This window comes from Orycteropus afer, unplaced genomic scaffold (assembly GCF_000298275.1).
Source record: "Orycteropus afer afer isolate SDZICR_OR568_19922 unplaced genomic scaffold, OryAfe1.0 scaffold00021, whole genome shotgun sequence".
NCBI classification, from domain to species: domain Eukaryota; kingdom Metazoa; phylum Chordata; class Mammalia; order Tubulidentata; family Orycteropodidae; genus Orycteropus; species Orycteropus afer.
This window is the reverse complement of record NW_006921608.1, coordinates 19,175,921-19,187,087: the sequence shown is the minus strand read 5'-3', so window position 1 is coordinate 19,187,087 and position 11,167 is coordinate 19,175,921.

The window sequence follows — 11,167 nt, the reverse complement described above, 5'->3', positions numbered from 1 at the left end:
CCTTCTTTAGGACTGCATCAACCCTGAGGGAGAGTGGGCAGGGGTATAGGGGGTATCCTACCCCACCCCACAGAGTGGTAAGCTCCATGCTCAGGAATACAAGTTGAGCACAGAGCTCAAAGAGTATGCAGCATCCCAGAGACGTCCAGGGAATCAGGAATCTTAGGTCAGACACAGAAGGTGAAAATTTGGAAGACTTCTTGACCCTGGAGAGGCTTTCCCTGCCTGTTCCCTTGAGGTGATTTGGAGTGAGGCCTTGGCTTGATTACAGATAACCAAAAAAAAAAAAACCTCACTGCCCTTGAGTTAGGTCCAACTCATAGCAACCCCTCCTTGGGTTTCCTAGGTTGTGTCACTGTGGAAGTAGATTACCCAACCTTCCTTCTGAGGAGTGGGTGGTAGGTTTGAACCGCCAGCCTCTGGTTAGCAGTCAAATGCCTTAGGCACTAGGCCATCAGAGCTCCCTGATTACAGATAAGCTAATGTAAATGCTCTTGTGAGATCTGCAATAAGCAAAAGTGGATATCAAGATAGCCATGCATTTTAAGGGCATATCAAACTGTGCGCCCATCTTGGCAAACTGTGAAGTCTTCAAAAATTCTTTTTACGTTGATTGGCTCTGCTCCATCCGAAAGGATATATGTATTTGTGTTTGGAAAGGAGTAATGAATAGGTGGAGTCCCTGGGTGGCACACATGGTTCAATGCTTGACTGCTAGTCTTAAGATTGGTGGTTTGAACCCATCCAGAGGAGCCCTGGAAGACAGGACTGGCAATGTGCTTTTGAAAGGTCACAGCCTTGAAAATCCTGTGGGGCAGTTCCCCTGTGCACACATGGGGTCACCATGAGACTCGAAAGCAAGAACAACAAATGGATAAAACAAGCAAACCCACATCTCCAGCCTTGGAGGAGAGAAGTGAAGCCAGATGTAAAATGGGGGCGTTGACTTTAAAGAGGAAAGACCTGAAGCAGCCTGAGGCAGGCAGAAGAGAAGAAAGAGGAACGATTGAAGGCCTGCCTCAACTTTGGCCACAGGTGTGGCCCCTGGGACTTAACCTCTGAACACCTCAGAGACTCCTGGACAAGCAAGTAAGAAGAAAGTGAAGGGGCCACATTAAATCAGGGCAGCTGATGCTGTGGAATTTTCCAGTACCTGACCTCCTTACCTCTTCCCCACCCCCCAGGTTGATAGCCATGTTTGGGGAAAGTCAGTGGCATTTTCTGGTACTGTAGATGTAGGTGTACGTTACAGGAACTTTTAAATAATCTAGCCCCAAGTTAATCATTATTCTATTACATTCGTTAGTTGTTGGCAGATCTGTCACACCATATACAAAAGCTGAGCTATTTCGGTAACTGTTCTTATGAGTCATCTTGCTGACTTTCTGTATATATTTTCTACCACTGTTCTATAATCTCATCCTTTCATTCAGTGGATGCAGGTGATAATTATGTTCTTTCCTTTTCCTACATTTGATTTCTATGAGATCAAAATAGCAAAAAAGACAGTTATGGTTTTCTTTTAATTCTTTGTGGAGATTTAGAAAGCTGACCTTGATAAGAGCACTTCGACTTAGATCAGTGAGTTCAAATAAGCTAATGTAAATGCTCAAATGTGCAATAAACAAAAGTGAATATCAAGGTAGCTTTGCATTTTAAGGGCGTATCAAACTGTGCACCCATTTTGGCAAACTGTGAAGTCTTCAAAAATTCTTCTTATGTTCTGCTTCATCTGTCATTGCTACTGAGGTCTAACAAGTTCATCTGAAACACTTCAATATTTGTCAGAGGCCTGAAGGGTTTCATGTAGGAAAGGAAAGAGAGGGGGGAAACAAATGATAGGGACCCAAGAAAGATGGATTTGTGTGACTGAAAAGACTACAAATCTCATATTTTCATTCACTACACTATTTCTGAGTTCTGGTAGCATAGTGGCTAAAACACTTGCCTGCTAACCAGACGGCTGGCGGTTCAAACCCACCAGCCACTCCTCAGAAGGAAGGTTGGGCAATCCTACTTCCGTAGTGATACTGCCTCGGAAACCCAAGGAGGGGTCGCTATGAGTCGGGTTTGACTCCACGGCACATAACAACAACAACACTATTTCTAGGAGCTCTGGTAGTGAAGTGCCTAAGGCACTTGACTGCTAACCAGAAGGCTGGCTGTTCAAACCCATCAGCCACTCCTTGGAAAGAAGGTTGGGCAATCTACTTCCTAGTGATACCACCTAGGAAACCCAAGGAGGGGTCACTATGAGTCTGGTCCGACTCGAGGGCACATAAAACAACAACAACACACTATTTCTGGAAGGTCTTGGCAATTTTTAAAAGTTGTTATGTCATCATTTTCTTGACAGCTTCTGTAGTTCAAATGTGGTGATAGGGTGAGAGTATTATAACATGAAGGGAAAGAAGAATTGTGTTCCTCTAATTGAGAAACGTTTTTTCAGTTCTCCTCTTTTTGTTACCTTTGAAATTGTCTCCAGTTTACTCAGACACACTGGTTGGAGCTGTACATACTCAGAGGAACATACACTTCCCCATTCATAGACCACATCAGGAAGTAGAAGGATAGTTTTGAATCAACACAGTTTTGACAGAGGAACAGAGGTTTCTCTGTCCACATACTTCACACACTTGAACTGTTGGGCCTCATGTGAGGGGCTTACAGTGGGTCAAGATCTCTTCTCAGCTGAGCCCAAACTGATTGTTCAGCAGATAGTTTTTGGAGATGCTTGGACCTTGAAGTATGAGAGCTGCCCACAGTCATTTGTCCAGGCAGATGCCTTGAAATGACAGATGTCTGCAAGTCAACACTTAAGGAATGGCACTCCCAAACAGCAGGAAATCTGGTATGTTCTCAATTTCAAAAATGTTTCCTAGATGCTGCAGATGGTGATTTTGTTCTTCAGCCATGGCAATAGCCCTATTGCGGGCCCTGATCATGCCCTTTCTGGTGACAGTGCTCAATACATTTTGGGCTCAGCTTGAAGTGAAAGTACATGTATTTTAGAGAACTGAAAGTGACTCTGTGGCTGAATCAAGTGTCAGGTTTTTTTTTTTATTAATGAGGAGTTTTTTTTAGTATGTGAAAGTTTGGTGATTTATTTTTTTTTATTTCCTTGGTTCAATGCATTTCTTTTCTTTTTCTTTTTTTCAGTGTTCCCTCCCCTCCCCTCTCACCCCTGGTAACCAACAAAGAAAGTTTCCTTCCATATATAAACCTTTCCTTGACTTTTTATGATAATGAACTAATACAATATTTATCCTTCTATGATTGACTTATTTCATTCAGCATAATGTCCTCCAAGTTCATCTATGTAATGTGGTGTTTTGCAGATTCTACATTATTCTTTAGTGTTGCATAGTATTCCATCGTGTGTATATACCATAGTTTAGTTATCCATTCTTCTGTTGATGGGCACCTAGGTTGTTTCCATCTTTTTGCTGTTTTAAATAGTGTTGCAATGAACATGGGTGTGCATATATCTGTTCTTGTCCTGGCTCTCACTTCTTTAGGATATATACCTACTAATGGGATGGCTGGGTCAATGGTATTTCTAATTCTAGACTTTTAAGGAATCGCCATACAGCTTTCCACAGTGGTTGTATCATTTGACAGTCCCATCAGCAGTGTATGAGAGTCCCAATCTCTCCATATCCTCACCAGCATTTGTTATTTTCTGTCTTGTTGAACTTTTCCATTAGTGCTGGGGTGAGATGGTATCTCATTGTTGTTTTGATTTGCATCTCTCAATGGCTAATGATGGTGAATATTTTTTCATGTGTTTGTTGGCCACCTGAATATCCTCTTTGAAGAGTCTATTCATGTCTTCTACCCATTTTTAATTGGACTGTTAATCTTTTTGTTGTTGAGGTGTTGGAGTTTTCTATAAATTTTAGAGATAAGTTCCTTGTCAGATATGTCATTGCCAAATATTTTTCCCAATCTGTAGGTTCTCTTTTGATTCTTTTGGAGAAGTCTTTTGAGGCACATAAGAATATAATTTTTAGGAGGTCCCATTCATCTAGTTTGTCTTCAGCTGTTTGTGCATTTTGGGTTATACTTGACAGTCTATGCCATAAGTTAGAGCCCCTAAATTTGCCCCTAGTTTTTCCTTGAGGAACTTTATAGTTTTAGGTTTCACATTGAAGTCTTTGATCCATCTGGAGTTAGTTTTGGTGTATGGTGTGAGGTACAGATTTTGTTTCATTTTTCTGCAAATGGATACCCAGTTTTGCCAGCACCATTTCTCACCTCTTGTCCATTTAATGGATTTCAGCCCTTTGTCAAAAATCAGCTGACCATAGCCACTCCTAGGAAGGAAGATTGAGCAATTGACTTCCTTGGAGATACTGCCTCGGAAATCCAAGGAGAGGTTGCTATGAGTCAGAGACAACTTGACTGCTCATAACAAGAACAACAGTAGGTCAATAGATCTATTTCTAGGTTCTTGATTCTGTCCCACTGGTCTATGTTGTCTGTTGTTATACCAGTACTGTGGTACTGCTGTGGCTGTATAGTAGGTTTTGAGATCCAGGAGTGTGAGACCTCCTACTTTATTCTTCTTTTTCAGTAGTGCTTTGCTTCTTCGAGGTCTCTTTACTTTCCATATAAAATTAGTGATTGGTTTTTCCATATCCTTCAGGAATGTTGATGGGATCTGGATTGGGATTGCATTGAATGTATAGATTGCTTTGGGTAGAATTGACATTTTCACAATGTTCAATCTTCCTATCTATGAGCATGGTATGTTCTTCCATTTATGTAGATCTCTTATGGTTTCTTGAAGTAGTGTTTTGTAGTTTTCTTTGTACAGGTCTTTTGTGTCCCTAGTGAGATTTATTCCCAAGTATTTTATTTTTTTGGTAGCTATTGTAAATGGTATTGATTTCCTTATTTCCCTTTCAGCAATCTCTTTGCTGGTGTAGAGAAATCCAACTAAGTTTTGTATGTTGATTTTGTATCCTGCCACTATGCTAAATCTCTCAATTAGTACCAGTAGTTTCTTTGCTGAGTCTCTTGGGTTTTCTGTACAGGATCATGTCATCAGCAAATAAGGATAGTTTAACTTCTTCCTTACCAATTTGGATGCCTTTGATTTTCCTTTCTTGGTTTATTGCCTCGGCTAGGACTTCCAATACAATGTTAAATACCAAAAAAACCAAACTCACTGCAGTCGAGTTGGATCCAACTCATAGCAACCCCTCCTTGGGTTTCTAAGGCAGTATCACCATGGAAGTAGATTGCCCAAACTTCCTTCCAAGGAGTGGCTGGTGGGTTTGAACCACCAGCTTTCTGGTTAGCAGTCAAATGCCTTAGGTACTACGCCACCAGAGCTTCCCCTACAGTGTTGAATATAAGTGGTGCTAAAGGGCATCCTTGTCTGGTTCCTGTTTGCAAGGGGAATGGTTCCAGTCTCTCTCCATTGAGAATAATGTTGGCTGTTTGTTTTGCATATATGCCCTTTATTTATTATGTTGAGGAATTTCCCTTCTATTCCTATTTTGCTGAAAGTTTTTATCAGGAAAGGGTATTGGATTTTATGAAATGCCTTTTCTGCATCAATTGATATGATCATGTGGTTCTTCTCCTGTGCTTTATTTATGTGGTGGATGACGTTGATTGTTTTTCTAATGTTGAACCATACTTGCACACCTGGTATGAACCCCACTTGGTCATAATGTATTATTTTTTTTATATGTTGTTGGAGTCTATTGGCTAGGATTTTGTTGAAGATTTTTGCATCTATATTCATGAGGGATATTGGTCTGAAGTTTTCCTTTTGAGTGATGTCTTAGCCTGATTTTGGTATCAAGGTTATGCTTGCTTCATAAAATGAAATTGGGAGGACTCTATCCTTTTCTATGTTCTGGAATAATTTGAGTAGGATTGGTGTCAGTTCTTCTCTGAACATTCAGTAGAATTCAGCAATGAAACTGTTTGGGCCAGGGCTTTTTTTTGTTGGTAATTTTTTTATGACCTGTCCAATTTTTTCTTTTGTTATGGATCTGTTTAAATTTTCTATCTTGTTAATTTAGATAAGTAGTATGTTTCTAGAAATCTGTCCATTTCTTCTAGATTTTTTAATTTACCTTAGTTTTTCATAGTATTCTGATATTACCCTTTTAATTTCTGTCAGTTCTGTTGTGGTGTCACCCAATTCATTTCTTATTTGTGTTATTTGTATTCTCTCCCTCTTTTCCTTTGTTAAATTTGCCAGTGGTTTGTCAATTTCATTAATCCTTTCAAAGAACCAACTTCTAGTCTTGTTGATTTTTTCTATTGTCTTTCTATTTTCTGTTTCATTTATTTCTGCTCAGATCTTTATTATTTCTTTTTTTCTGGTGACATAGACTTTTTTTGCTGCTCTTTTTCTAATTTTTGGAGATGGTGGGTTAAGGTGTTGATTTTGGCTCTTTCTTCTTTTTTGACGTGTGCATTTATTGCTATAATTGGTCTCTGATCACTGCTTTTGCTTTTTCCCAAAGATTTTGGTATGTTGTGTTTTCATTCTCGTTTCATTCAAGGAATTTTTTAATTTCATTTTTCATTTCCTGGTCATTTTCAAGGAGGGTATTATGCAGTTTCCATGTGTCTGCTTTTTTCCCATTCATCTTCCTATTGTTGATTTCTAATTTTACAGCATTGTGATCTGAGAAGATGTTTTGCAGTATTTCAATATTTTTATATTTACTGAGGCTTGCTTTGTGGCCTAACATATGGTCTATCCTGGAGAATGTTTCATCTGCACTGGAAAAGAATGTATATTGTGCTGTTGTTGGGTGAAGTGCTCTGTAGATGTCTATAAGTTCAAGTTGGTAGATTGTATTGTTTAGTTCTTCTGTGACTTTGTTTCTTTCCAGTTGTTCTATGTGTGATTGAAAGTGGTATATTAAATTTTCCTAATAAGACTGTGGAGTCATCTATTTGTCTTTTCAGTTCAGTTAGTCTGGTTTATGTATTTTGGGGCTCTTACATTGGGTGCACAGATATTTATTAAGGTTATGTCCTCTTGTTCAATTGATCCTTTAATCATTATATAATGTCTTTCATTGTCGCTTATGGTGGTTTTGTCTTAAAGTCAATTTTATCACACACTCACATGAAATTAATATTGCCACTCGTGCTCTTTTATGATTGCCATTTGCTTGATAAATTTTTTCCAACCTTTGATTTTTAGTCTGTTTTTGTCTTTCTCTCTAAGACGTGTCTCTTGTAGACAGCATATTGATGGGTTATGTTTTCTTATCTAGTCTGCAACTCTCTGTCTCTTGAGTAGTGCATTTAATCCATTGACATTCAGTGTAGTTATCAACAAATATGAATTTATTGCTGTCATTTTGTTATGTGCTTTTTCATGGTGTTGCTGATTTCTTTGTTCCATATAATTTTCTGTGCTGAGCTTATTTTGTTTATGTATCATGTTATCACTTCCTTTGTGGCTATTGTTTTAATATTTGGTAAATATTTGTACTGGTCCTCTTTTTCATTTTGATGTGAAGGTTTATCATTTTTCTTTGAAGTTACCCTGTGATTTATAATTTCTTCCCAAGTATAGAATAGTCTGTTTTATGTTGCAGTTGTCTTGACTTCCCTGCCATTTAGAAGTTCTGTAACTACACTATTTTTTCCCCCTCTTTTTGGTTTGTAGTTGTCCTCATTTGTGAATTGATGTGTCTGGTTGCCTGTTTACAGTCTTGTAGGCTTATTTACTTTGGATACTTTCATAATTGGGTTGGTTTCTGGGTTATGTCATCATGTGTGTTAATGGTCAGTTGTTTATTGCTGTTGCTTCTCTGTCCAAAGGACTTCCTTTAGCATCTCTTGTAAGGTTGGTCTGGTTTTAACAAATTCTCTTAATTTCTGCTTATCTGGATATGTCCTAATTTTACAGGGATTTTCTTCTGTATCTCTGTCAATTGGTTTATCTTTTTTTTGTTGAAGAGGGTCTGTGTAGCTTGTCTGCCTATTCTGCCATCTTCAATGAGGAGTTTTTTTAGGAGCTCTGGTGGTATAGTGGATAAGGCATTTGGCTGCTAACCAGAAGGTCAGCAGTTCAAACCCACCAGCTGCTCTGTGGAAGGAAGATGGGGGCAATCTACTTTCATAAAGAGTTACAGCCTTGGAAACCCAATGGTGGTCTCTATGAGTGGGAATTTACTCAATGGTAGTGAGATTGGTTTTGGTTTTGGTGGTGTAGTGGTTAAGCCATTTGGCTGCTACCCAAAAGGTTGGTGGTTCAAACTCACCAGCCACTCTGCAGAAGAAAGATGAAGCAGTCTGCTTCCATAAAGATTTATAGCCTTGGAAACCTAATAGGCGTCACTATGAGTCAGACGCAACACAATGGCATTGAGATTGGTTTGTTTTTTGTGGAGTTCTTTGGTTGAAATCAACAGAACTCCACTAGCTTAAATAATAAAGAGAATTAATCATCTCATTTACCCAAAAAAGTCCAGAGGTGGTTCTGGCTCTAGATAAGATTTGATGATGTCAAGAGTTTCATTTCATCCTCTCTCTGTTCTGGCTTCTTCTATGTGAGCTGCATCCTAGAGTAGACTTCCTTCATGGTCCCAAAATGGATGCCAACAGGTCCTGGGATTAAAGGATTCTTTGCTCACATCAGTGGGAAAGAGACCATTCATATACCAATTTTGTCAATTGACCCAATAATGTTGACCATGACAATCAGTTACATACTCCTGTTCTATGCCAGGTTCTATGCTAGGGCTTGGGGATAGCAAGGAGAACAAGACTGCAGTGCAGTGAATTGCTTAACATGGCCCTCTTAGCCATAGTCTTCCATTTTGTGATGTATTAAAAATCCTACCCTTCATGCCTGTTTACAGTGGCATGTATCTTGTGTCCCGTCTTGCTGGAGGGTGTGACTCAAGTCACCACCCTTAGTTCCCTTGAGGGTATATATGTGAATGTTTTGGCAAAGTTTGCTCTCTCTTGCCCCCAATCCTGCATTTGGTTCATCATCATCTCACCCCTGGACTTGAGACAGCAGCAAGTCACCTGACCTGCCAATTTGGATTTGCCAGGCCCTGCTATCATGTGAGTGTGTGAGTTCTGTGAGACTTCAGAGTGGAATAAGAAACCCTAAGATGGGAGGGAAAGTACTGAAAGGAGGAGGAGGAGTTAGTATTAGAGATGATGGAATGGTGCAGCAGTTAGGAAAAGCTGGACATTTGGGATATCTTTAACCTCTGCCTCATAGGGACCAGCCTTGTGCTGATCCTTCTAAAAGAAATTATTTGAGCAAGGACAATTGAGGGCCCTGCCCTCATGTAGCCTATAGTCTAAACAGAGATCAACAAGTACTGTGAGGGAAAAACAGAGGGCAGTGACCTAGATTAACAGGGGCACTCTCTCTCAGGCATAACCAAAACCCAAATCTGTTGCCTTCCAGTTGATTCTGAATCAGTCGGCCCTATAGGACACAGTAGAACTGCCCCAGAGGGTTTCCAGGGCTGTAAATCTTTGCAAAAGTGTTATCGGGGTCACTGTGACCTTGAGCAGGGATCCTTGCCTTCTACTGACAAAGAATTGAACAGGAGAGGCAAAATGTCCATGTGAACCAAAGTTTATTAAAGAGAGAGGAAGAGGGAGGGGCTTTCACTTATGCTAGTCTCCAGTCTCTCAGCAAGAAAATGATTTCCTAGGGTTTATGAAGGGTTTTAGTCAGGAATAAGGAGTAGGGGATTTCTGGGAAAAAGATGGGGTTATGAAAATCAGGTGCACACACAGGGGATAGCCAAGATGGATTCCATCGCAAAATCTGTTGGAACAAAGATGGAACCCATCGCAAAGGCTGCTGGCATGTTGCCATGACTTGCTGTAGGATGTTGTGCATGCGTAATGTCTGTGGACCTTGGTTCAAGTCCCGGCAAGGGATTCCTATTCTTGACCGCCTCTGGTGGAAGGTCACTTTGTCAGCGAAGTGAATTTTACTGTGCATGCTCCGTACCTGGTGAGGTACTTGAAAGACAATTGGAGGTTTATCTGCATTTTACAGTGGTCAAGTTTGTGGGGTCTTTTGAAATGTAATTTCTTATCTTGCCTAATGGCCTGCTTTATTAATGGCAAGCAGTTCTCTGTAGCCAGTAGCAATGTGGTGGTCTGCCACAAAACTATTCCACGAATACTGAATCGGAGGCTTGATTGACCTGGCTAGCCCAATTCCTTGCCTATCTCAGAAGCAGACTGCTATGTCTTTTTCTTGCGGAGCAGCTGGTGGGTTTGAACTGCTGACCTTTTGGTTAGCAGACAAGCACTTTAACACTGTGCCACCACAGCTTCTGTATCTCAGCTATGTTGTTGTTGTTGTTGTGTGCCATCGAGTCGGCCCCGACTCATAGCGACCCCTCCTTGGGTTTCCGAGGCAGTATCACTACGGAAGTAGGATTGCCCAACCTTCCTTCCGAGGAGTGGCTGGTGCGTTTGAACTGCCAGCCTTCTGGTTAGCAGTCAAGTGCCTTAGCCACTATGCTACCAGAGCTCTCAGCTATAGTAGTCAGGAAAGCCTCTCTGTGGCCTGTAAGATGACAAGCAACCACATTATGTAAAGGGCAGGCAAGAGAAGGGTTGTGACTGTCTAGGTGGAGGAGTGGAAAGGGCAGAGCTCTATAGCAGAAAAAACTTGAACTATTTTAGAAAATGGCAGAAGCTCAATGTGACTGGAAGTTGATGGAACTTGACATAATTTTAAGGTGGAGAAAATGGCAAGGCTGGATTTTGCTGGGACTTGTGGGACATGGTGAAGAGTTAGCATTTTGTTCTCAGTGAGTTACTACAATGCTCCTAACCCATATGGCACCTCCATATAGGCAAATCAGAAAAAGGCATCCACTCCTCAGAACATTTCCATCTGTTGGAAAATTGTTGCAATAAACTTTTTCAAAAATACTTTGCTGTGGTTTGGGTGAAAGTTTACAGAGCTCATTAATTTCTCATTTAACAATTTATACACGTTTTGTTTCGTGACATTAGTTGCACTCCCCTAATATGACAGTGCTCTTCCCCCTTTCTCCCTGGGTTACCACCAATTTCCATCCATTCTTTATCTCTTCCTGCTTCTGAACTTGGTTTTTGGGCAAATCCTGCCCTTTTAGTTTTGTATGGTTGATTGCTCTGAGGAGCACATTCCTCACAGGTGTTA